General features: G+C 29.6%; 1 protein-coding gene across 3 annotated transcripts in view; it reads right to left on the bottom strand.

The window, feature by feature from the left end:
• The window catches only part of LOC105831780 (BAI1-associated protein 3), a 75,483-nt gene extending 57,762 nt beyond the window's left edge, over positions 1-17,721 (bottom strand). For 2 of the 3 annotated variants that reach the window (XM_012672167.3, XM_012672170.3), the window contains exon 1: positions 16,734-17,721. The gene's annotated coding sequence lies outside the window, so the exon portion shown is untranslated. The remainder of the gene's footprint in view (positions 1-16,733) is intronic. The other variant, XM_012672169.3, reaches the window with a different exon arrangement.
• Positions 17,722-24,694: the final 6,973 nt, after the last annotated feature.

The raw sequence follows: 24,694 nt of genomic DNA, 5'->3' as shown, positions 1-24,694 counted from the left end.
ATATATCTATTTCTAAATCTAAATTATATATCTATTTATAAAGAGTAATTAAAGTTTTGTTATATTTGCATGTTTTTATACATATATCTAAAGAAAAATATGAAAATTAGAGAATTCTCAGGAGTCCGTATTAAAAATGTGTAATAAAAGTATATCGCAAAAAGAAATATATAAAAGAAGATAATTGACATTGTTTGGGATGACATTAAAATTAGTCGTATAAATGTGGTTACATTATAAAAGTATATATTAAATTCAAAGAAAGTTAGAAAACTGTTAGTTTAAAAATATTATTCACATATTCTTTATATATGTATATATATATATATATATATATATATATATATATATACATATATATATATAATATAAACTTTTAAAATAATTTTAAATTCACTTTAATGATAACAGTCCGTGGTTTTAAAAGCTTTCACACCTCTTTATTGTATGCTTTCTGTAATGAAAATCAGACAATCGTGCCCAAGGTAATCGACACTCCTCGTAAGGGTTGCTATGGGTGTTCAAGGACATCATGAGAAACGGCTTTTATTACAAGTCAATTCTCCATGACCTCATTAAACGACATTTAGCAATTTTACAGAAACTTTGGAAATTTGTTTTCAATACTAAACATTGAAATTTCAACACGTACGGAGTGAGAACAAGGCAATATCATCGAAATAAAAGCGATCGATGCATTTTTTAATCTTTTCTTTTCTCCTGAGAAGAAATGTACGTGACAAGAATAAAAGGAAAACATACTGTGGCTAAATAGCATTAAGAGAAACGTGAGGTATAACGCGTACAATAAATCATTAAAAATAGTCAAAAGATCTGACCCAAATTGCTAATACAATGGATGAATAAGGCATCTGGTTTTAGAAGATTATAAAAACATTAATATCATGACAACAAGATATTAATCTTCAACGAATAACACCAAATAATATAATAATTTGATATAACAATAGTTTGTGTTCTCTACGTTTGAAAAATTATTTTTAATTAAAAAAATTTTAAAAATATCCAGTTTAATACTTGTATTATACAAATATAAAATTATAAATGTTTATGAAGTATAAAGAAACATATTTTAAGGTTCTTCATTCTCGGTGAACAAAAATTATTTGAAAGAATGATTTTTCCAAGATGTTTGTTTTTTCCTTAGCATTTAGAAGTTTTCTTTTTAAATATCGAAATGTAATATTTGGATATTAGTATACATTCCTTCAAAGCATCGTACCGGAAAGAATTTTAATCGTCACTTAGAGACGCTATTAAAATTTCCTTTGATGCAATGCACTAAAGAGATATACAGCTATCGAAAAGACGATGAAGGTTAAAACTAGGCTGAGAAAAGCACCTGATGCTTTGACGTTGTTTCTGTCCGAGCTATTGCATGAACGACCACATCGCAGGCTATCCTTTCTCCGATACCTCTCGATGTCCGTCTTTCCCACATTGTCACTATTCAAGGGTACTTTCTTTCTCCTTGCCTGTTCCTTTAATTTCTGTACTCGATCTAATTTGGTTCTTTCCATCTCTGCGTCATTTTTACTTACACCATTCAATTTTTTCCTTTTTTGCCAGTTTATTTTCTTATTTGCCAATTATCTTCTTATCAAATATGATATTTTCGTATTGCAATAAGACAGAAGGGGAAGGGAGAAATGAGGAGGTGGAACTTGCGTCAGCTTATGCGTCGATCAAAGTACACCCTTATCCATTTATCTATTTCTTGCCTCTCTTTTATGTTCCATTATATCCTTATACTCAAGTATCAAGATGCTTGAGAATGACGTTGTTTTATTCACTGATTGTGAATAAAATAACTATAGTTTTTTTGCTTGGAATACTTTGCAATATAAGTTTATAATTTTTTGAGTTACACATACGAATTGTTCTCACTAATTATATTAACTAATTAAAAGTAAAATATTATTGGGCACGCAATAATACATAATAAAATGTATGTTATATATATGTGTATATATATATATATATATGTATGTATATATAAACGGAAATAAGTATGTAATTACATCTAATTTATATATATATATATAATGTATAATTCTTTAAAAGATTTCTAAATGCCACAATTTTAGAAAAATTATTGTTTTAATGGATAATATTTCATTTATTGAGATTAGAAAAATTTTCTTTATATTTATATTTTACAAATAGCACAAATATTCTATTATTATATTAAAAATTTTAACAATATAGAATTAAAGCAGAGCAAATTCAATTGTTTCTTCATCAACCTTATTAATTTTATGTTAACAATTTATGCAATTCTGATTAAGTCTTGAATCTCACAGACAGCTCTACGCTTGATACAAGACAAATCCATTAGTCCCGCAATTAGTTTCTGCGTCGTATCTCCAAAAAAGAGAGTAAATCAGATAACTTCTCTTGCGTTTGACAAGCAACGGAGGCGAGAAATAATTATGCGCTTCTGCGTAACCAACTTCCTAGAGCACAGTTACTCGATAATCTCGAAAGCTACAATTTTCGCGTTATCTCTAATAAATCACGCAAATAGTTTCGTGATGGCCATGTTCCAGTTATGCAAAGTAGCGGTTTGTATTTAATACGTATTTGAGTTAATACGTTTGCATACGAGTTTGATCACACCTCACGCGCATAATATAGTTTTTGTATGACAAAACCACGCATTGTAATAAGAATTTAATATAAAATAAAACTAATATATAATGTTTAAAAATGTTTTTCATTTTCTAGAGCTTATAAAGCAAATAAATATGTAATTATCAATAATCAAAGATAGAAAATTTTTTATTTTATATAAATTTCATATTTCAGACGTTTTGATAAGGATACGTGAAGAGTATGTTGTCAAAAAAATGTGTAACGATTCATATTAATGTAAATAAACATTAAATTTTTTACGGAAAAGGATCTACCAACATATGCAAAGATCCTGTACGGGTCTATAAATAATGTATGCCCGTCGGTCACGTTCATAACATGGAAATCAAACGTCGAAGCTGACAAGTTTTATCTGTAGGTGAATTGAGACGCAATTTTTATATCACGGTTTCAGTTACAATAAAAAATGTGTGCAGGTGAATTGTATACAGATGAATTTATATAAAGATTATATAAAATGTACAAATTTCATAACGCGCGCGTATCATGTAATATTATTTAATTAATTAAGTAATAAGTAATTTTTAAATTTATTGTTATTAAAGAATGTAAAACTGTACACACACATACACACATACACAAATATAATACTATATGATGTGACATGATCTGGTTGATTTTATGTAATATTAAATACTGTGATAAAATTATTTATTTTAATAAAATTATACAATCATTACAAGATTATTTATCATAAATTCTTACTTACAGTTACAATTATATCAAAATAAAATTAGAATAAATTAAAAATATTAATTGTTTCCAAAAACTTTAAATGTGCCACTATCAAAAATTTATTTATCAATAATTTGCGCTGTTTAATTCTTTTTAACTTCTCATAATCTCTTTTCATTCGCGAATCGTGTAATTGATAAAAGAATAATTTTTTAGAACATAGAATTTTTTAAATTCTCTAAAAAATTTTAACTTTAACAAATAAAACATACGGAATTAATAAAACTGAAGAACAACAGAGAAAAATACAATTAGTGTATAGTATTACTTTTAAAAATTATTTATGCGTAATTGTTTAAGAACACACACACACACACCCATATATAATATAAATATTATTAATTCTGTAAAATAATTGCAATTCATAAAAATAATTAAATTTTAATATTTTATAGTAGAATAGAATACTAAATATATTACGAACAAATAAATTTTAATTTTCATGTCAATTTAAAATATATTTCTAGTTATAGAAATAAATACTGAATACACATTTTATAAAATTCTCTGCTTTATAATTAAAAATTCCTTTTACAAACACACAAATGCAATATTTTATTTAATATTCTCTATCTACAATTAATGTAAATCGCGAAATATTTTCAGTTTTGTGTAATTTATACGTCATGGATAAAAATTAATCTGTAACTGACAGGATTCCAAATAATTGTTCGAGAGAAATTGTAGAATGTTCTAATTGTTAGCAGCAAACAGAGAAGTAATTTCTCAGTCGGCTAATCATCATGAACTTCTAGTAATGCCTGCTATTCTCCCGATTAGTATACTTCCTACAATTATGTAGTATCATAGAAGAACTTTGACTACTTTATACTAGAGAGCCCTTGAGGAAGAATGGCAAACTTGTTACGTGACTGGCGCCTCTTCTGATTTGATGTGGTCGTTATGGATCTCGGTCAATCAGAATATCAATATAGACAGCTGTTTCTATTGGAGCATATAATAAATATCGACCTGAGACAGATTGGTATTTATTATATGATCCACTGAACAACATTGTGCTTCAGGATCTTCGCCTAACTTAGTTAAGCGATATCCGTCCTTGTGCATTATGCCGTCGAATTAGTGCATTTTGGAACACAACACCTATCAGGCATTTTACATTATGCACACAATACAAAAATATGTTAATATGTATATTCGTAGCTTATTTTATATATTTATATACATTTATAACTGAAGTAACAAAAACTCTATTAAACTTAATAATTATAATATTATTTACCAAAAATTTATCGGAGATATCTGATTGTTATACTTAACCTGTCTCAAGTCGGTATTTATTATATGATCCATTGGAAACAGCTGTGTACATCTATATTCTGATTGGAGATTCATAACCGCATCGAATCAGAAAAGTTGCGTGACAAGTTTGCCACTCTCTCTCCCTACTTTATACCAGTCAAATGGCGATTACACAAAATACACTTTTAAAAAGCAATAAAGTTTCCCATTAGATATCATTGTTATCTTCTTTCTTTTTATTGAATTGCATGCTCTATTAAATCTCTTTCATTTATTTAAAAATATTTAAATATAATAAAAATTTTTCTAAAACGTAATGCAAATTTTTATACATCTCTGCAAAGATTATTGATGTTTAATAATTAACATACTTATTATTCAATTAAAATACAATAAAAACTGTTTTTGATGTAATTTACATTTTGTGTGTGTGTGTGTGTGTGTGTGTGTGTGTGTGTGTAGTGTACGTACGTGAAGCTTACATATTATCAATGTTTTGTTACAAAACAATAATTGATGAAAATTCAAATACAACAGACGAAGTGCTATAATTTAGAAATGGTATCCATTAATCCTGCTTGAGGCAAGAGAATAATTTTAATGCATTCTCATCTATATGGTGGCAAGAGATATTGTATAGGGTTTCCGCATATTGTAACAGAGCGAACATCCATTATCTAATTAACCTATATTTTACGCATGTGTTCACGAATCGCCTTCCATTTCAAAATATAATTATGTAATAAATCGCGATACATTTGTATCGTTACGTTTATATATTGTAATATGTATGTACTGTTATAGTTTACATTCTGTAATAATTAACGTTGTACGACGCTTGCAAGCTTTTAAACTAAGAGATTACAATTACAAAATTTGACCTTCGCAAATTGCAACAATTGAAATAGCTTTTCCTAAATCTTAATTTTCAATTCTATAAATTATTTGTGGTGTATAAGTCTCACAAAGTTAAAGAAACAATATGCAAACAATTTTTGAAAAATTTCTTGAATGTAAAGCAATTTTTGTTAACGTTTTAATTATATATATATATTATATATGTCTGTACTATGAAAATACCACAGATATCGACATAATTTGCTTTCGAGCTTCGCGCTATGAATGATATTTCTCCAAATTCCTCGTATATTGAACTATTTCATGCCATTCAGAAGTATTTTGTGCCGGGGGATACGCTGTATTTTCGACTATGCGCTTCTTAACATTCTCGCACAAGGAAAATGGATAAATTGGATTATGGCTGTGTCCAGGGATAGCGTAAAGAGCGCACCCTGTGTTCGCCTTCGACTATACTTTCTTCGATCGATGTGTTTTAGCGCTTGTAAAATGAGAATGCTCGAAACAAATTTAAATTCTCGTGTTAAAACTATCTTAATATTTATACATGTGTATAGAATGTCTTATAGAGACCGTAAAATTTGTCTTAATTTTTAGTTCTAAAATATGATATTAAAAATACATGAAAAAAAAAAAATCGTTAGAATTATCACGTAATATATTATAGTATATTATATCAAATAGTCGTAGATATCGACAAAATGTGTAAATATCCTTAGAGATGTCATCGTACATTTTCATTAGGAATTAGTTGTCTCATTAGGAGGATAATTTCCGTGTGAACGCGTTTGAAGGATCATCGTCAGTGAAATGACGGGAACAGAGCATAAGGTTCGTTAAAACTTGACTCATACCGACGTTTACTAAAAGTTTCAACGTCTGAGCACTGAGTAGATCGAGACTTAGCAGGGCGAATGGAAATTTCCGGCTGCCACGTGTAATCAACAACTCAAGGAAAAGTTTATGCCGCGATATGTACATGTTAAATGCACTACGCATGTCGTTTACATTTATCATTACATTCTAGGAATGTGGTGGTAGGTACGAAGGAACAAAATCTTGGTGAAAAGAAGACAAATTTGTCGAATGATAACTTTCTTCAAGCTTATCAATAGTGATTTCTATCCGAAAATGCTTGCTGAATATAAATGTGATGTCTTAAGCGTCGAGAATAATGCAGAAAGTTATATAAAGTAAACCTAATAAAAGATGCAGAAAGAAAATTCGACAGTTTTTAACTTATTCATAGCAATGCCACATGTTGAAAAGAAAAATTGCTATGTAGTTTTATAATCATATACATATAATGAATATATTCATATATTTGAAGATGAAAAAATTTAACAAAGAGAGAACAAAAAAATGATAAAAGTGATTATTTCGAAGTTTTGCGCCTATTATTCATCGCGGTCCGCATATTTTGTTATTTTGACGTTTCATAGCTTTTGTGTGCCGATCGTATGTCAAATAAATCTGTGCAACAAACGCGTGTAGGCGGAAGAGTTCAGTTATAGAAGATATACAAGAATTTTATATAGAGCTTTGTGATTCACCAGGTGGAATTTAGTAACAGCAGTATCAAATATAATACTGGGGCACAATAATACGAGAGCCACGGGCGAGCATTTAGGATTCAATTCGAATTACCGTTTACGGGAGAACGCTTTTGAAGTAGCCGTATTTATTTGTTGAATGAATCCGCATTCAAATAATATCTCAAATATCTTTCATAAACATATACCAATAGCTTTCATATAGAAACGCAAATTAATTTCGCTTATTTCAAATCGATTATATATTTAATTTACATCTCGGTTACTTTGCGTAACTTCTGATCAGATTCGTTCTCGTAATAATGCCATCTATATGTCATAAATGTAATGTGTACAATTCGACGTATAAATATCCGATACTTCGACAGCTCATTAAATAAAAAAATGCTTGTATTTATTTGCAATGTGTAGTTAATTTATAAATACGTGTATATAAAACATGAGAAAATTAATTATTTTCGCTAGATTATACTTTTAGATATTAATTATAAATTTTGCCGTGAAAAAAATGTAAAAAGTATTAAGCAGTAACGGAAATTTGCGATATATAAAATAAAAAACGGCAATTAATTCTCAAAATGCACTTTTAAAAATGTTTTTTAATTATACAATACTAAAACGCTCGGACACTTTGCCTACCACAGAATCACGTATCGCATCTATCAGTGAAAGTAGTCAGTGTTAGAAGCCGGTCACTACGACACATTGAACGCTAATAAAAGAAACGCTTCAGGAAGCGCGTTACGAGTGATAAATTGCACCAGTAGTTCGAGTCAACGTATAACCAGACAGTTATTGTGCAAGGAGTGGCATTGTGAATCGGATTCTTTTCCATTTGGATCAACAACTGATAATGTCCAAAACAGAATAACATACGATCATTTTTTATTTAAGTTGCTATTTTTAATTTTCTATAGTGCTGTTTAACGTTAATTTAATTTAATTAAATTAATAATTTTTAATAATTTTCTACTTAACTTTAATTTTATATATTTCATCTTGATTAAAATTTTAATTTAATTCATGAATTTAATGTTTTCTTGGATTCAATTAATTATATTTATAATATAGTTAAATTATAAATTCAGATCAGAATAAATAATATGAGTCATTTGTATAATACATTGAATAATATATTGAATATGTATTATATCGTAATTAAACATGACTTTCTTATATTTTTTAGAATGTAAATGCAAACTTTTCTTATAAAATTGTTAATTCCATTTTGCCAACGCAAATGAACATATATTACCGTAGAAAAAATTGGAAATAAATACAATCAGTATAATAAAATTAGATTTTTTAATTAAATCGTACTATATATAAAACATTTAAAGTGGGGCGATTGGTGAAATCACAAACGCGCAAGAAATAACACCAAGAACGTTCTGATTGACATAGTATAAGGGGCGAAAAATTGAAAAGGAAAACTTCGGGAGAAGTAGAATACGTGTCGGCGATGAAAGCGATAAAAAGCTCTCGACTAGGGCAGAAAGTCGGTTGCGTTCGATTTTTCACCGTTACATCGGTTTTTATATTAAAACCATCGGCTTTCCAATAGTTTCATTGCTACAACAGCCTCAAAATCGATGTAAATTAACCGATCCTTGAGGCTCAAACAAGAAATAAAAAAAAGGACAATAAAATACCATACAAAGAAGACTACAAAAATTACTAACGCCTCCAAACGTATCAATTCTGCTTCAATTAAGCGTCGAGATTAATTACGTGCGATAGGCGTGAATTGAATTTATGCATTATTCATCGGGTCGCGTTCAGCATGACTCATGGTCGTATCCAACACTTTTATTAAAGAAAATTGTTCGCGGATTTCAGTTTTATAATAAGTATTTTTTCAATAAATAAATTTCCTAACATAGATTATTTTCATCTCATTTAGAGAAAGATTTTTTAAATTAAGACAGGATTTTAATTTTGCTTAATTTATTTTCTAAAATAATTATGCATATTTAAAAAAATAAAAAAAATATTAATAAAACCTAATTTAACTGTAATTTTAAGCATAATTATTAAATAAAACAGAATATATAAAAAGATTTATGTATATTGTTTCTCATTTACGTCATAATTAATAATAGAACAAGAATAGCAGTCACTCAATTATCAGATAATATAAAATTGAATATGCTTTTACTAAGAAATAAGTTAATTATAATGAACAAGCAGAGAAAAAGTATTCATCGTAATAATTGTATCAGAGAAATTTTAACAGTGAGAGTGTAAGCTTTATTTAACATTTAATTATTCACTTAACATTAGCGCTCATTTGGCATGTGAATCATTAATTCGCATAATTCTTTTATAATTTTCCATCTGAATCATGTCCAAAGCCACAAATCTCACGAATGATATTCGCGAATCCGAATTTGCGGAATTTCCTGCTGCGAACTGTCGGTTGTGAGATCTGACTATGTACATGGCTTTAAATTATTCGAAAGGTAATCGAAACAAGTCTATTGTTATAATTACGCTCACTTTACTAACTTGATATATGTGCAAACAGCAAATAGAATTATATACATAATTTGAGCATATAGCATAATATATTATTTAAATACAAATATATTTTTAAAGATAATAGAACATAGGATACATTGAATATTTAAACATGCGTTCCATTTTTAACAATATGGGATAAGAATATACAGTTTCTGTATTGTAAATAATCTTTTCAAATAATGTTGATGTTGTTTATTGCAATCCGCAAGTCCAATTCGGTTGCATTATCAACTGATTTCTGTCGACAGCCACAAGCTGTATGGAATTTACCGTCAATCATGAATGTTAACGGCGTATACAAGTCAATCGTGCGCCAATAACGAATGTGGTTTGTCGGCCTCCGGCTCTATGCGCAATTGCGATTATGATTATTATAATTATTAGCGTATCATTGACTACACCGTAGAGGAACGCCGCGTGTCCATTACGCAGCATCGCGCCGGAATTTACCCGCAGTACTCCGTCGTCAAGCAGCCTGTTAATTACATTAATTAATTTAATCAGATATTCGCCGCACCTGCATGCTTTAAATATACAATTATCTGGCACTAATGATAAGCCAGATTTTGTGTGGCCGCGAGACTTTAAGCTTAATAATATCAGTTTTTAAATCAAAGTTTGTGTAAAGGTGATATTGTCAGATAACAATTGTTGAAAGAACATATTATATTAATCTGATATAACAAGACTTTTCCTTCATTTTTTCTTTCATTTGTCATTGAATCTACAAAAATTTTTTTCATTAATATACTTCATTCATTTTTTAATATAGGTAGTTGAACATATTTTCACGAGATATTTGGAAACGATTGATTTTCATATATAAATGTACACACACACACACACACACACACACACACACACACAAATTTTGAATATTGTTAATATCAAAGCTTGAAAGATCAAAGTTTAAAGATCTGAGGCATTTCAATAAAACCAGCGCGATAGGCCCGAATCTAAAATATGTTTGATATTATTTCTGATAAGTTGGAAAATAAATTTATTGCATATGAAAAATTTATAATATTTGTGCACAAATACGTTATTCAAAAATTTTTAAAAGCAAACTTTAAAATTTATAAATCTAATAATATATCTGTATGCATAATTATATATTATTACATAATTAAAATGTGATTATTTTTATTAAATTCTTTATATATGTATGAAGCGTTTTAAAATACTTATACGCATCAGTATTATTAAATTACTTATCAATTAATTTGTGGTATTACATATTCCGGACTTAGTTAAGAACTGCGTTTCAAAAAGTATATATTCAGCGCGCAATTCATGTGAGATTGTAAAAATTTACACAAAAATTATTATAGAGCACCAAGATTCGCTATAAACCGATAATAACTTTTTTCTTTATAAATTTTTGATCTTTTTTTCCTTATACATGTAACACCTTTTATAAAATAATTTTAAAAATATACTACAATTTGTTCAAATTAAGTCTGCACTTTTCTGTACATTTTTTTTTCATTCAACATTTTAAAATTTGTGTATATCTAGCTTTAATACAAATTATTCACATCAACTGAAACATGCAGTATTAATTTCATGGTACAGTCGTATAAATCTATCGAACAAAACAATTTCTCATTAAAGAAGCACTCTATTTGGCGATAGTATCTTCGACGTTGAATAAGTCGCGCGTAATTCCCCCAAGATCGTCTTCACGAGAATTCTGAAATAACACATTGTTATATCCATGTTACGACGCAACATTGTCTACGAGGAAGCGATATAACGACTAAAAAATATGGAGAAAAATTAACGCGGCTTCCAAAGGGATTTCCTTCGTTTTTTATACGTGACAGACCGCTTTCTCGCTGCTTCTCATTATTCAGTATTTGCAACATTGGAATCTCTTTTTCTCTCTTACTCCTTTTTTCCCCCCCTATTTCATTACCGGTGATCGTAATAAGGATGGAAGAATGGACCACTGTTCATTTCCAAGCGCGCCATGTACAGAATTGTTTTCATCTTGAAAAGCTCAATAAAGAGAGAGATAGAATAGAGAGAGAGAAGAGAGAGAAAGAGAGAGAGAGAGAAGACGAAAGAGAGAGAAAAAAGAGAAAGAGAGAGGGAGAGAGAGAGAGAAATTAGATCCTCTGATGAGTCTTGTGCGACATACGCATAGCGGCCATTGTTCACCATTATATAGTCCAATAGGGTGATAGGGCGGTAGGTCATGTCGCAGATTTATAATGCACTTTACGTAAATTAACTTCAATTTTGTAGACCTCAAAGCATCATCAGCTGGCCACTGATAGTAGAGTTTCCAGTGGAATTCGGAGCAGACCTCAACTTTACAAAAATTTAATATAAGACTACTGTTTGTGATCCAATGTTACGCAATCCAATAATCACATGAATTTTTATGAAACAGTTTAATTAAAATTGAAAATAAAATTGTTGGTAATAAAAATCTCAGTCGTATGTGCTGTAAAATATATAAATTACTTTTAAATATACATTTATAAATTAAAAAATAATTTCTCAAAATAGTAAAATAAATAATAGAATAGAGAGAAGAATAAAGAAAATGCAAGTAAACTGTTTTGTAAATAAATTTTTAGAAAATTTATAAATTATAATAATTCAATTAAAAAATTACAAAAAATTAAAATTAAGACAATTCCAACAATTAATACTAATTCAAAATGTTATAAATAAAAAAACATATTAAATTGTTGTCATTTAATATAAAAATTATTTTCATATTTGTATCGTATATAGTAAAATCTACTATTCTTATGTAAATTATTTATGAATTTCAATATCGATTTTGAATTTTAAGAGGATAAACATATGACGGAAGCTGTTATCTCCGCGAAAGTTATAAGCAAACGAGCAAACTCTATTTTGAATTAGTCAGGAGAGCAGTCCTAGGATAACTATGAGATGACCAAAAGCAGCTACGATTAGCATTTTTATCCTTTCATAGACGATGTCCTTATCTTACGTGAAATTAAGGGATGGCAACAACATAATACATACATAATGATATACATGTATTCAGACATGCTCGTAAACTTGAAGGAGGAGTTTGAAAACAAAATTATACATCAATTATAATGTACGCAATTGTAATTACGTTTCAAGACAAACTAACAATTAAATATAGAACTTTGTTCGAAAAACAAAGATATCCGATTAACGTTAGATATTTTAAAAATTGCATAAAACGCTAGCTAAGAGATGTTTTAATAACATTTTTTAATAACAACTAATTATATCACAACTTATATATATGATAATATATCATGATATATTTACATTCGTCATCAGTGAATTTCAAATAAATATATCATTATTTTATGACATCATTGTTAACAATTTCATTTCATTTATCCGACCAAATATAAAACTTTTAGAAACAACTCCCCAATCACACACACACAGATACACACAGCTGAATATCTCAAAAGAAGAAAAGATAAAGAAGGATTTCGTTCCGTTCTAAACTTCTTATAAACTTTTGAGGTTTTACCAAGTCTTAGGTCGTCCCTAAGTTTCTAAATCAAACATCATTTTTTGGAGAACAAATCTAAATAATTGACAACACGATTCAAGAGGCGAATTAAGTATGTATGCTCGCGTCGAAAGTCGAGGGAAATTTTAAAGTCACGTTAAGTTTGAGCCTGATCGCAGAATTTATTTCGCTAGATTCACCATTCTTTCTTCTCTACGAAGCTGTGGAAATACAACGAACAGATTTTCGCAGTACCGAGTACGTCAGATCAACGAGTGTGTTTTCCTTAGCCGGATTGAGCGAAGGGAAATCTCTTCGCGGATGCGCCCTATCAGTTTTCTACCGTGCTCCAGTTGACGATGAATTTCTGATGAACCCTTCCAATATCGAAGATCCCCAGATTTCCGTTTTCGCGTATTTTCACTCGATAATCACTAAAGCTTTCATCCATTTACTTGTACAATTCTGCAATATATCAATATAAACAAAAGATAGTGACAGATTATTGTTAAAAATAAATTACTAATTCATTCTTCAATTTTGACAATGAGTTCAAAATCGTAAATTATATTATATATGAAATCAATAAATAGTCTCACTGAATTCAGATCTTTGAAAAAGAAATGTAATGTAAATTTTGTAGACTTAAAAAAAAATAAAAATATTATTTTTTAAATAATTTGTTAGAATAAAAATAGCTTTATTTAATACCCAAATTTATATAAATATCAATACTATTAAAAACAAACATATTTTTCGAATAAAAAAAATATTAAATAAACATCACAAAATATATAACTTTTTGTTACTTCTGATTTATTTCGCAAAATGCGCATAAAAATTATTAACAGAAATAATCTTATGCATTCACATATTTGTAAAATCTGTACATATAATAAAAATAAAAAATAATAAAATTTATACAATTTTAATTTAATGATATACAATTTTCTTGCACATTTTTCCATGATTCTATATAAACATAAGCAACAAAATTTTAACTTATAAAGTGTAATTTACTTAAATTTAAAATTAAAAAATTAGATTTATAAAATTATTTTATACACGCGAAACTTAACTTATTCTTCAATGTAAAATTATTTAGTTTTCCAAACTAACATTTACTAAAATAATTATTGTTCTTTTAAATTCAACATTTTTAACATGCCACAGATTTATAAGAAAAATATATTCTTTTTTTTATTTTTTTTTTTATTATATGATTAATTTTTTATAATAATCACGGAATATTTTAAAGGTAGATATAGATTTTAACGCGTAAATCCGGACAACTAAATCCGTTGTAGAATTATATCTTTCATTTAATATCTCTTCGTTGCGCAGGTTTTTTTCGTTCGCTTATAAAGCTTCGTTTTTCCGCTTAAGCTTACTCTGTCTGACTAAAAAAGAACAGAATCCCTTCTATTGGATCGTCGCGTAGAAACGGATCTTTGTAATCCAACAGACATCTTTGATCCCGCCAAAAGCGCTTCCGTCACTGACAAGCGGGCCTCAATCGATTGCGAAAGAGTTTGCTATTTTGCATCTCGAATGTGCGCATGGTGCGAAGTGATTACTTGTTTCGGCTATCATTTAATTAACAGACGCTACATGACCTCGAGCTTTTAACGAAACTGTGTTTGGTGTTGATTAATTTCAATTCCGTGTTTGTGTGATAGATGAGCTTTTAAAAAATATTTAATAACTTTAATTTGTAAGTTTAACTTTAACAAACTCGATATATTCGTCAATTTATAACACAGCAATAATTTTTATTCAATGTACTAATGTATTGTAGATTAAAACTTTATTTAAAATTATTTTATTGGTGAAATTTTTAATAACAGATTTAATAATTTGCGTTGGAAGAATACAAATAAATATAACGCTAAATGCAAATTTATGTCGCAAAAACTTCACAAAGTTATAAAATGTAATTATTTAATTTATAAATGGAAACCTGATAAAATGATATGCATTAAATGTGAACATTTTTACTTTATTTCAATATATTATAAATTTTGAAACCTGTATAATTATTATATATAAATATTATATATTATTATGTATTATTGTAAATAAATTGTCATAATTTTATTCAGATTGATATCGACACATTTGATACATGTAATTTTTTCCAACAAAAGATTTCTATATATGTATTTTACTGAAGTATTTTAATCTCATAATGTTTAAAATAATTAAATAAAAATTGAAAATAAAACATTTTTTAATTAACATGTATAGATTATTTTATATATTATACTTGTACACTCATTTCAAAATAGACTTCTATCTACTTCTAAGTAAATATAAAAAAATTTTATAGATTTTCTATTAAAAAAATATTCATAAAGATTATATTTTAACGCATTAACTGATATATTCATTATCTATAATTAATGTTTTTTATCTCTTCAATAATTCTAGTGGTAACTACTCATTGAAATTTTTAAAATGCTTGTAAAAAATAAATACCACTTAATATTTTTTAAAATTTAAACAGTTAGACATAACTAAAAATATAAAGTAGAAAGTGCGTTATATTATAAAAATACAGACTTATATAATTATATTGCACAATATTTTATATGTATATAATAATAAAAATTTTGCATTTGTGGCAATAAGTTTATATATAATAGGGTTATATAAAACTTACTGCAACACATTAACTAGGTAATATGTTAAGAAAGAAGCTGTGTCTATACTCATATTGCATAGACAATCCCACCCATCGAAAGACATTATCTGTTCATCGATCTACGAACGATAATTCAGATAGAGCGATAATCTTCGACATGTCCGACAGTACATTGATTCTCACCACTTGCTATGCCATTCGATTGTGTACGTGTCTCACTACCGAGATAGTTCTCACATTAACGTGACCATTAACTGTCACGTTTAATTAACATTCTTCATTACTTTGTTCATACCGTGACTTCTATTACATTGAAAAAATGTCTAGAAAAATTTGCCCATTAATGGAAAATTATCTGTAGATATTTATTCAATAATTATTACATGGTTACTTGTATGTGACTTTTATGTGTGCCTTGTCTCATTCACTTTATTTAACGAATTTAAATAATCAGAAGGCGTCAAAGAGAGGAGAAGGAACAAATTGATCACAACTTTTTTGTTGGTGTTTGCTATACTAAAACAATCGTTTTGTCGAGCCAACAGCAAAACTATGACGTGTTAACTACTAGTAAAGTGTGTTCCCAATTCCAATTCAAAAAATTTTTCCTTTGTTATATCAATTCATAAAATTTCTAAAAATACAAAAGCTTAAGAAAGAAAATAGTGGAGAAATTAATCACTATCACTACAATAAATTATTAAATTTCAATCCTTTCCAATATTAATTTTTATTCGTTTCACCATCTTCGCAATTAACGTTACGCCGTAACGAGATAGACAATTAAAATAATTACGCACGAAATTGCTAGAGTTTCTAAATGCATACAATTGACACGCAAGCAACACAATCCGAAGAGCGTGTGAGAGCGCGTCTCAAATTCCGAATGAAGTCTTTGCCATCTGATCCGATAGAGACCGGAAGCGGCCGCGCGATTTAGTGATGCCACTGATGACCTAGTTCACACCAGGACCAAACGCAGCCTCCGATTACTCACCGTCACACAAACGTTCGACGACAATGGTGAGAAGGAGTGATTGAGAAGCAAGATTCGTTGAAGAAAATCGTAACACGACGTATCGTCTTTCGAATGTTAACCACACGTACTTCCACGATCTACTAAATATTTCTGACGCTTTCAAAATAAATCGCGACAAAGAGTTAGGCGAACGAGCCCACGTTCGAAGTGGAATAGCCACTTGTAGAGTCGGCGGATGACCGGGCGCGTAAACCAGACTGGCGGGTTGATAAACAGGTGAGATGTCGTCGCGTGCCTCTCTCCCTCTTCCCCCAGCCGCTCGCGTTCCACTCCTTCCACTTTCACCAGTTGCACCCTCCCGGTTTCACCCCGGCGCATCTCTCTCTCTCCCTCCTAGATAGTTCCCCTTCTTCGCATATTATCCATCTCGCTCTTGTTCAGAATTCGGACTATCCGTCTCGTTCCAATTCCCGTTACCCGCCTTATTTTTCGCTTCCTTCACAGAGAATGCTCCGTCCTCTACTGTTTAGGTCTTTCCCTTTCTCACGTTAAAGCACTGTATTGTTATCTCTCACTTGTCGGTTGCCTCGACGCACCCCTACTTTTCTCGACCATCTCTCTATCTTGAAACAGTCTTGCCAGCAGCTATCTTCTTTCCTCTTTCATTTCTCTTTTTTCGTATTCCAGATACCATGTCATGCATTTTCTTTTCTGATTCACCTTCTCTATTTCTCGATATCATCTTGCTTTCTTCTTCACATTTACCCTCCAGTTTTTTCAACACGGCTTCCCTCCTTCTACGTTTCTAGATTCCCCTCTCTCCTGTAGTGTGTCCCTCTGGCCGTTCCACCCTCTTCAGTGACTCCCACCAGCTATTTCTCGATGCCGCCCTACCCATCGAGGTTCGGTGGCGCGCAGTTTCCTACCCCCGCAGGGGTACAACCGGAGGTACTTGCGTGCGCAGCACGTTCATCGATCTATTTTAGCTCACCTACGCTCCTGCCAGGCCGGGTATATACCTGCTGCCGCTTCCATACCGTACCCTGCGCGCGTACGGGTGCGTTCACACTACACATTGCCACGAGGATGAAGAGGGAAGCTAGAGGGAAGAGAGAGAGAGAGAGAGAGAGAGAGAGAGAGAGAGAGAGAGAGAGAGAGAGAGAGAGAGAGAGAGAGAGAGAGAGAGAGAGAGAGAGAGAGAGAGAGAGAGAGAGAGAGGACGGACGAAACTTCGATGAGAGACCCAGAGACCCAAATTGTCGATTCTAGGTTACGAAGATCAAGAGAATTCCAGAGAGGATAGTCTGGTTGTATCAATGTTCAATAATCTTCTATGATTCGCTTAGAAATCAAGTGAGCAGATATACTATAAAAGAGTCCCTTGTTCTACATTATTTAGCGTTTACTTGATTAACTAGTAATTAATATTAATTGATAATTAAGTAAGCACATTTTTTCTTTTCAAAATTGTTCTTTCTCAAATATACACGTCGCCATTAAAATTAATGTCGAAAATTTTGATACGTACGTAGCGTGAACAGAAAGAAATAAATGAGTAAAACTTTAAAAGCGTTTCAAGCTGGTTTTAACACTAGAGCTATTTTTATTTTATACAAAAAAGAATGCAAATAATTTAAAAATTGTAGTTACAAAATTATTCTAAGTTCGTTTTGTGAATAAAGTTTTTCCTCGTTCTCTTTTTGACAGCAGTTTCCACTTGACAGCAAAATGACGCATGTTATATTGTTTGCAATACATGTGTCCAGTACACTCTAGAATATACAGCGTATTATATATTTTTTTTTTTCATCACATAATTTTAGACATTGTTATTACTGGATATCATAAATCATATTCCACCGGGTCTCTGAATGTTTCATCAAATTTTTTATTCGCTATATTTGTGCGTTATTGTTATATTCGCGCTAGAATGTCATACATAGAGTACGGACGACACGGTAATTGTGTTAGCACCACATGTAGAACGTGATCTCGGGTTATTACTGAGGCCGTCTGCTTGTAGGAGACCCTAGCGCAGTGCACGTTACTTGCGTGATTGTAATTTCCATGGGAATTACTTGGTGGCACAAATGTCACCGGTACTTCACATTTATTCGTGACAGTCACGCACCAAAGTATTAAATTTCATTGCGCAAGAATTTCTACATAATTGTCGTCAATTTAAGATGTATTCTCTCGTGTATTTTATTCAACAAAATTTCATATAAAACATGCATAAATTATCTTCAGGCATTAATAAGTAATATAAAAAACAAATTTAATGTAATTGCGGAAGATAATTTTTCAATACTATATAAAATTTTCTTGTTAAATAACAGTAAATGTTACAATTTGCATTTAATATTTTTTAATATTTATGTATCAAATATAAAAAAATTGAACTTACAAAATGTGACTAACTATTTCATAGGTTATCCTTGTAAGTTTATTATAGTTTGTTTTTTATAAATTTAATTGTCATAGATTTATAGATTAATAGTCTTTATAAATCTACGAATAAACAAAGTATTAAAAAAAAGTAAACAGATAGACTAAATAAATCGAATTTTTTGTATTTTTCTATTTGTCAATACATTTTCTATTTCATAGATCATTATGTTTCGTCAGTTTTTCCGTGATATTTGATATTAAATGTTCAAATGATTTAGTTAAACCTGCAACCAAAATAACTAATTGTTGAAATTGTTTTCGCTTCTTGTAAAATAAAAATGTATTGGAATCTAAGCCTAAAGTATATTTATTTCATTAATTAATATTAGCTGATAATATAACAACAATTCAATGTAATATTCATCATATAATTTTTTCATTTAGTTATAATTTTTAAATAGTTCAGATTAAAAATACAAAACAAATTATCTAAATAATTTTGAAATAGTAATATAAAACTCAGTATCAATTATAATAATTATCACTTTTTTAAATATTAAGATCTTTTTGAACATTTAGCTTATAAAATACTTTCACTAAAAAAAAGAAAATTTTTTTCTCGACTTAAATAAATTGTATTTAAAATAAATATGTTATAAATTAAAAATATTGAAACTGAAATAAGTTTTAAGAGAGAGAGAGAGAGAGAGAGAGAGAGAGAGAGAAAGAGAGAAAGAGAAAGGCATTTTTATCTTTTTATAACAATCGGCAATTAGTGGCAACAAAAAACTTTAAATAACACCAACGCTGAAATCAAACTCTCGATAATTTTATGCTATTGTGCGCGCTGCTATATATTTATGAGATTGACACGCACGCTAGTTAATAGAACCATAGCTGGTCTCTACGATGTGATAATGAAATCGGATTATCGATTTCGTTCCCGCAGCAAATAGTCGTATACCGACGTAAATGGCATTGATAGACGCGGCGCTACAAGGGGGTACAGAATAATAGCGCTAGCGCACACAGTGCCTAATGGAAAATTTTCATTAACTATCTGCGAAGGAACGGTCTGAAATCGCCGTAAACACGTATATATGTTACTATTTTATATTAATGTTACTAACATAGTGAAAAGAATTTTAGGTGTAACGCAAACATTTTTTTATCGACAAAGAAATTTGTTTTCTATAATATGATAAATACGTTTCATTATTACTGTTTTAAATTTATTATAACTTATTATTTAATTTTAAGAGTGGGTTTCGTTTGCCCACGTCCCGATTGCCTACTGCTTCATTTGCACACACGAAAATAATCAAGGTGCAAAAGTACGATTGCACACGTTATATTATTACGCTCATACACATTGCACACATGACGCTATTGCACACGTGCACATTGCACACGTTATATTATTACACTTATACACATTGCACACATGACGCTATTGCACACGTGCACATTGCACACGTTATATTATTACGCTCATACACATTGCACACGTTATATTATTACGCTCATACACATTGCACACGTGACGCTATTGTCGCATCACAAGTATCTTGAATTGTAACTTTTCTACAATAACATTTAAAGTAGATAGCACTGTAAAGTTCAACTATCTTTGCTTGCCTCAAACTTTTTCGTCATTTGTTTCAGTATATGTAATATTAAAATTTACTTCGTTCTGCGTTGTTGTATCATTACACACAATGCTAATTTATCGCATTAAAATTAAGATAATCATTATTTTAAATAAAACTGTCAGAGAGATTATCCCTCTTTATTTATAAGCAAGAAATTAAATAACAAATTACTATTTTTGACAAAAATAATTAGTCTTTTTTAACTTAATCTTGTTTTCAACTCATATTACATTATAATGTTAATTATCTCTATTTTTTAGAAGATTTAGCTTAGAATGCAATATATAAAATTTTTTTCCGTTCTTTCATTCATTAGGTTCCTTTATCTGTTCACTTTTTTCACTTCTTTTTCTCACTGAAAGTGATACTTTTATAAGTCACGATTGCATTTAAAAGAAATTCCGATCGTTAATATCGCGCGATTAAAGCTGTGCGGTTTCTGGAAAATTTTCCTTCCGCGTAATATCTCCCAGTCTTACAAATCGAAGTTTCCAGGTCGAGAGATGCTCAGCCATTAATGGCGATTGTGGAACAGCGAAGACGAATAAGAACATTCGTCGACAATTCGAAGGAATCTTCACAATCTTTCTTGTCGACAATCTATTTTATTCTGTTCCGCTTATAATACATCGATGAACTTCCTGCATGTCATTCTAATGTAATATGCATATTCATCACTATAAACTAAATTCACGAAATTTTGACGGCAATAATCATCAATTAATCTATTTAGCGAATCGATTTTAACTTGTTATTTAAACAAATAATAGAATTTATGTTTTTATGGAAATATAGAATCGTTTGTTAAAAGTTTATAGAATCATTAAATTCTGCGCACACCTTATTATAAATATAATTCTAATCATAGATCTAAATATTTGTACATAGAAATGTTTTTCTTTTAAATTTATAATAATAAAATTGATTAAACGTTTGCGAAATCAAAAATAATCGCAGTTTAATTTTCAATTTGTAATAATATGTATTACTGTAAAACTTTATATATACTGCAATAGAAATAATTATAACGTAATAATATCTGATGTATTTTAAATATAACTTTCGGAAAATTGTAATTTCCCTATTGCTGCAAATTTTTTAGTATTTGTTTATTCCGATTTATTCTGTTCGTGCAGATCGTACAAAGTAACGAAATGGTAAATTACTTTTATCGGTACGTATAAAAATTTCGTAGAACGAGCAATTTTCCAATTCGAGCCAGAATTCAGCTCTGACATTTTCCACGGTGCCACGCGTATAGTACATACATCCTTCTATGTCTCATGTGTTTGGAAATTGCTACCTTTCAATTTCATTCGTGTAAAATTACCATTAATTTCTTCAAATGAATGTTTAATTTTTTCACTCTAAATCAAATGCGCTTCAATTAAAATATTTGTCACTAATTATCATGTCTATAAACTAAACAACTCATTCAGACTAGTAAACATAAAACTCAAAAGTATGTAAACTCATGATGTTCGTAATCATTTTTAATAATTATATCACTTGTAATACTCATAGTATAATATTTTTACGTGTTCATATTAAATTATCTTCTCGTTTTGGAAGTAAAACTGTTTCCTACGTAAAGTTAATTTATTACACCAATCATAATACTTTTCTATGGTAATCTATCTAACATCTATAATTTCTTCTGACGTACACAGTAATTTGAGAGCTCAACTTGTCATGAAAAGCTGTATCATGAAAGCTATTATTCACTATCAGCTTAAATTAACTCTTTCAGTAATAATTTTGCTTTCAGATGAACTAGTCATACGTATGTAACATTATATAATGTACGTAGCTCTTTTGCATTACATAGACAGTATATTAAATGATTAATCAAATTTTATTTGTTATTAATATCGTATACATTAATAAAATTTATAAATATTTGTTTAGCAAAACAATAATTAGCTATAAATTAATAAAATAAGCAAAATAGAGATTCAAAAGATAGTAAAGAAAAAAACTGTATTAATAAAAAATTTTTTGCTTGGTAAAATTATATATGTAGTTAAATGACAATACAGGGTGAGTTTTAATGGCTGTCCCAACTTTTTACCATGAGAGATAGAATTACCGACTACAATCTTAGTACACACATGTACGACATATGCATGTGCAAATGCCGTACATGTGTGTACTAAGATTGCAGTTGGTAATTCCATCTCTCATGGTAAAAAGTTGGGACAACCATTAAGACTCATCCTGTATATACCTATTTAAATTCTATGTTCTTCCTTTACGATCAATTGACTCTTATTATTTTGTTTTTTTGCATCGTTTTTTTCCGTCGTCCGTATTTCTTGCGACTGTTCTAAATAAGTTTTCATGATCTTCTTTTTTTTCTCCATTTTAAATGTCGGTTGAGCGACCCAAGGAAATATCCCTTCTTGATAGTTTGGCTGTGCACTCGCAAACGAATCATGAATAAAAATAAAGAGAGGAAATAAATGCTAGAAAGAAGAACAAGCTGCAATAATTTTGTATGGGATATGAGAGTCGGAAATGAAAAGAAGACAACACTCAGCTGTAGCTCACACGGTTTCTTTTTGTTTGAAATGCGATGTTAATATTTCGAGTTTTCGTGCAATTAACAGTTTTCTTAAAATGTAAGTTAAAAAAGTTTAACTGCTGACCTAATTTTAGATGAAATGTTTATGACTTTGAAACAAGCAGTAAGGTTCTTCAACATAAATGCAGAGTGTATAATAAAACAAGTGTAGGCTGCGTTTCGAAATTCACTGCCAATACTGAAAGTCTATATTTCATGTTACGTGTACTATACATTTTCAATACTGGCAGTAAATTTCGGAACGCAGTCATAATAAGTAAAACTATTAAATTTGTATTAAAAGTATATTGTTATTAGATAATTTTATTATTAGTTAATAATAACAATAATTTGCTTAATATATTTTGTTATATCACAATTTTATGAGAATTAATACAAGATACTATTGTCTTTTTATTTTATTAATTAATTAAAATCCAAAGTTATAAGATTCTGATTGCAATCGTAAAAATTTTGTTTCATAAATTTTTATTTTATCATCATGTATCTTTTGATGTAAAAGAAAAACTGCATTTAAAAAATGTATAATCAAAAAACCGTGTAGAAGTGCACTTGATTATTTATTCATCTAAAGAGAGAGAAATCTGTGTGTAAAGAGAGATAAATCTATGTGTTTTTAACCTTAACATTCTAATCTAACGGTCTAATCTAGCAGCCAATTAAATTAAAAGTACCATTAATATTGTAGCATCGAAAACAGTAAAAAACAAATAAAAATGCACATATCTATTTGTAGATTACGTGAATTTATCTTGATATATAAACTAACGTCGACTTACGCGCTTCTCGCATTGAGGTGGATTCAAGATTAGATTCGACGCAACAATGGACCATTGTCGATTCTATGCCAGAGAGAGAATTGAGCTGGGACGAAACTTAAATTGGACTCAATTTCTAATGAAGCCGATATCAGTAAATCCGAGAGGGCCACTTTTGGTATCAATAACAAGTCGCTATAAATTCTGCTGTACGTACTCATGGCATGTATGTACATCGAGTGCATTATGTATATGCATCTTTGTAACAGATCATTGGTGTTCTCTGGTGCACTTCGTTATTTTTATAAGAAGATAATATACTTTCCCCAGATAAATATTACAATTTAAAATAAATAAATGCGATAAAAGATATAAGAATAATTCGTGAAGGATGATAAACATATGGTACACATGGTTTGGTTTGTGGAGTTTGTTTTTACATAGACAGCAAAAACTTCGGAAACAAACAGCAAAAAAAAAAACAAACATTGAAAAGTATACTCATATTATTTTTGTTTCGCCTATTTACAATTGCGTTTTTGTGAAATAAAAAGACAATTTGATGTACGGGAATTTATGCTTACGTTAATTAAC

Source organism: Monomorium pharaonis, chromosome 4 (assembly GCF_013373865.1).
Source record: "Monomorium pharaonis isolate MP-MQ-018 chromosome 4, ASM1337386v2, whole genome shotgun sequence".
Taxonomy (NCBI): Eukaryota; Metazoa; Arthropoda; class Insecta; order Hymenoptera; family Formicidae; genus Monomorium; species Monomorium pharaonis.
Note: the sequence above shows the minus strand (reverse complement) of the source record. Positions and strands in the feature narration are given on the sequence as shown.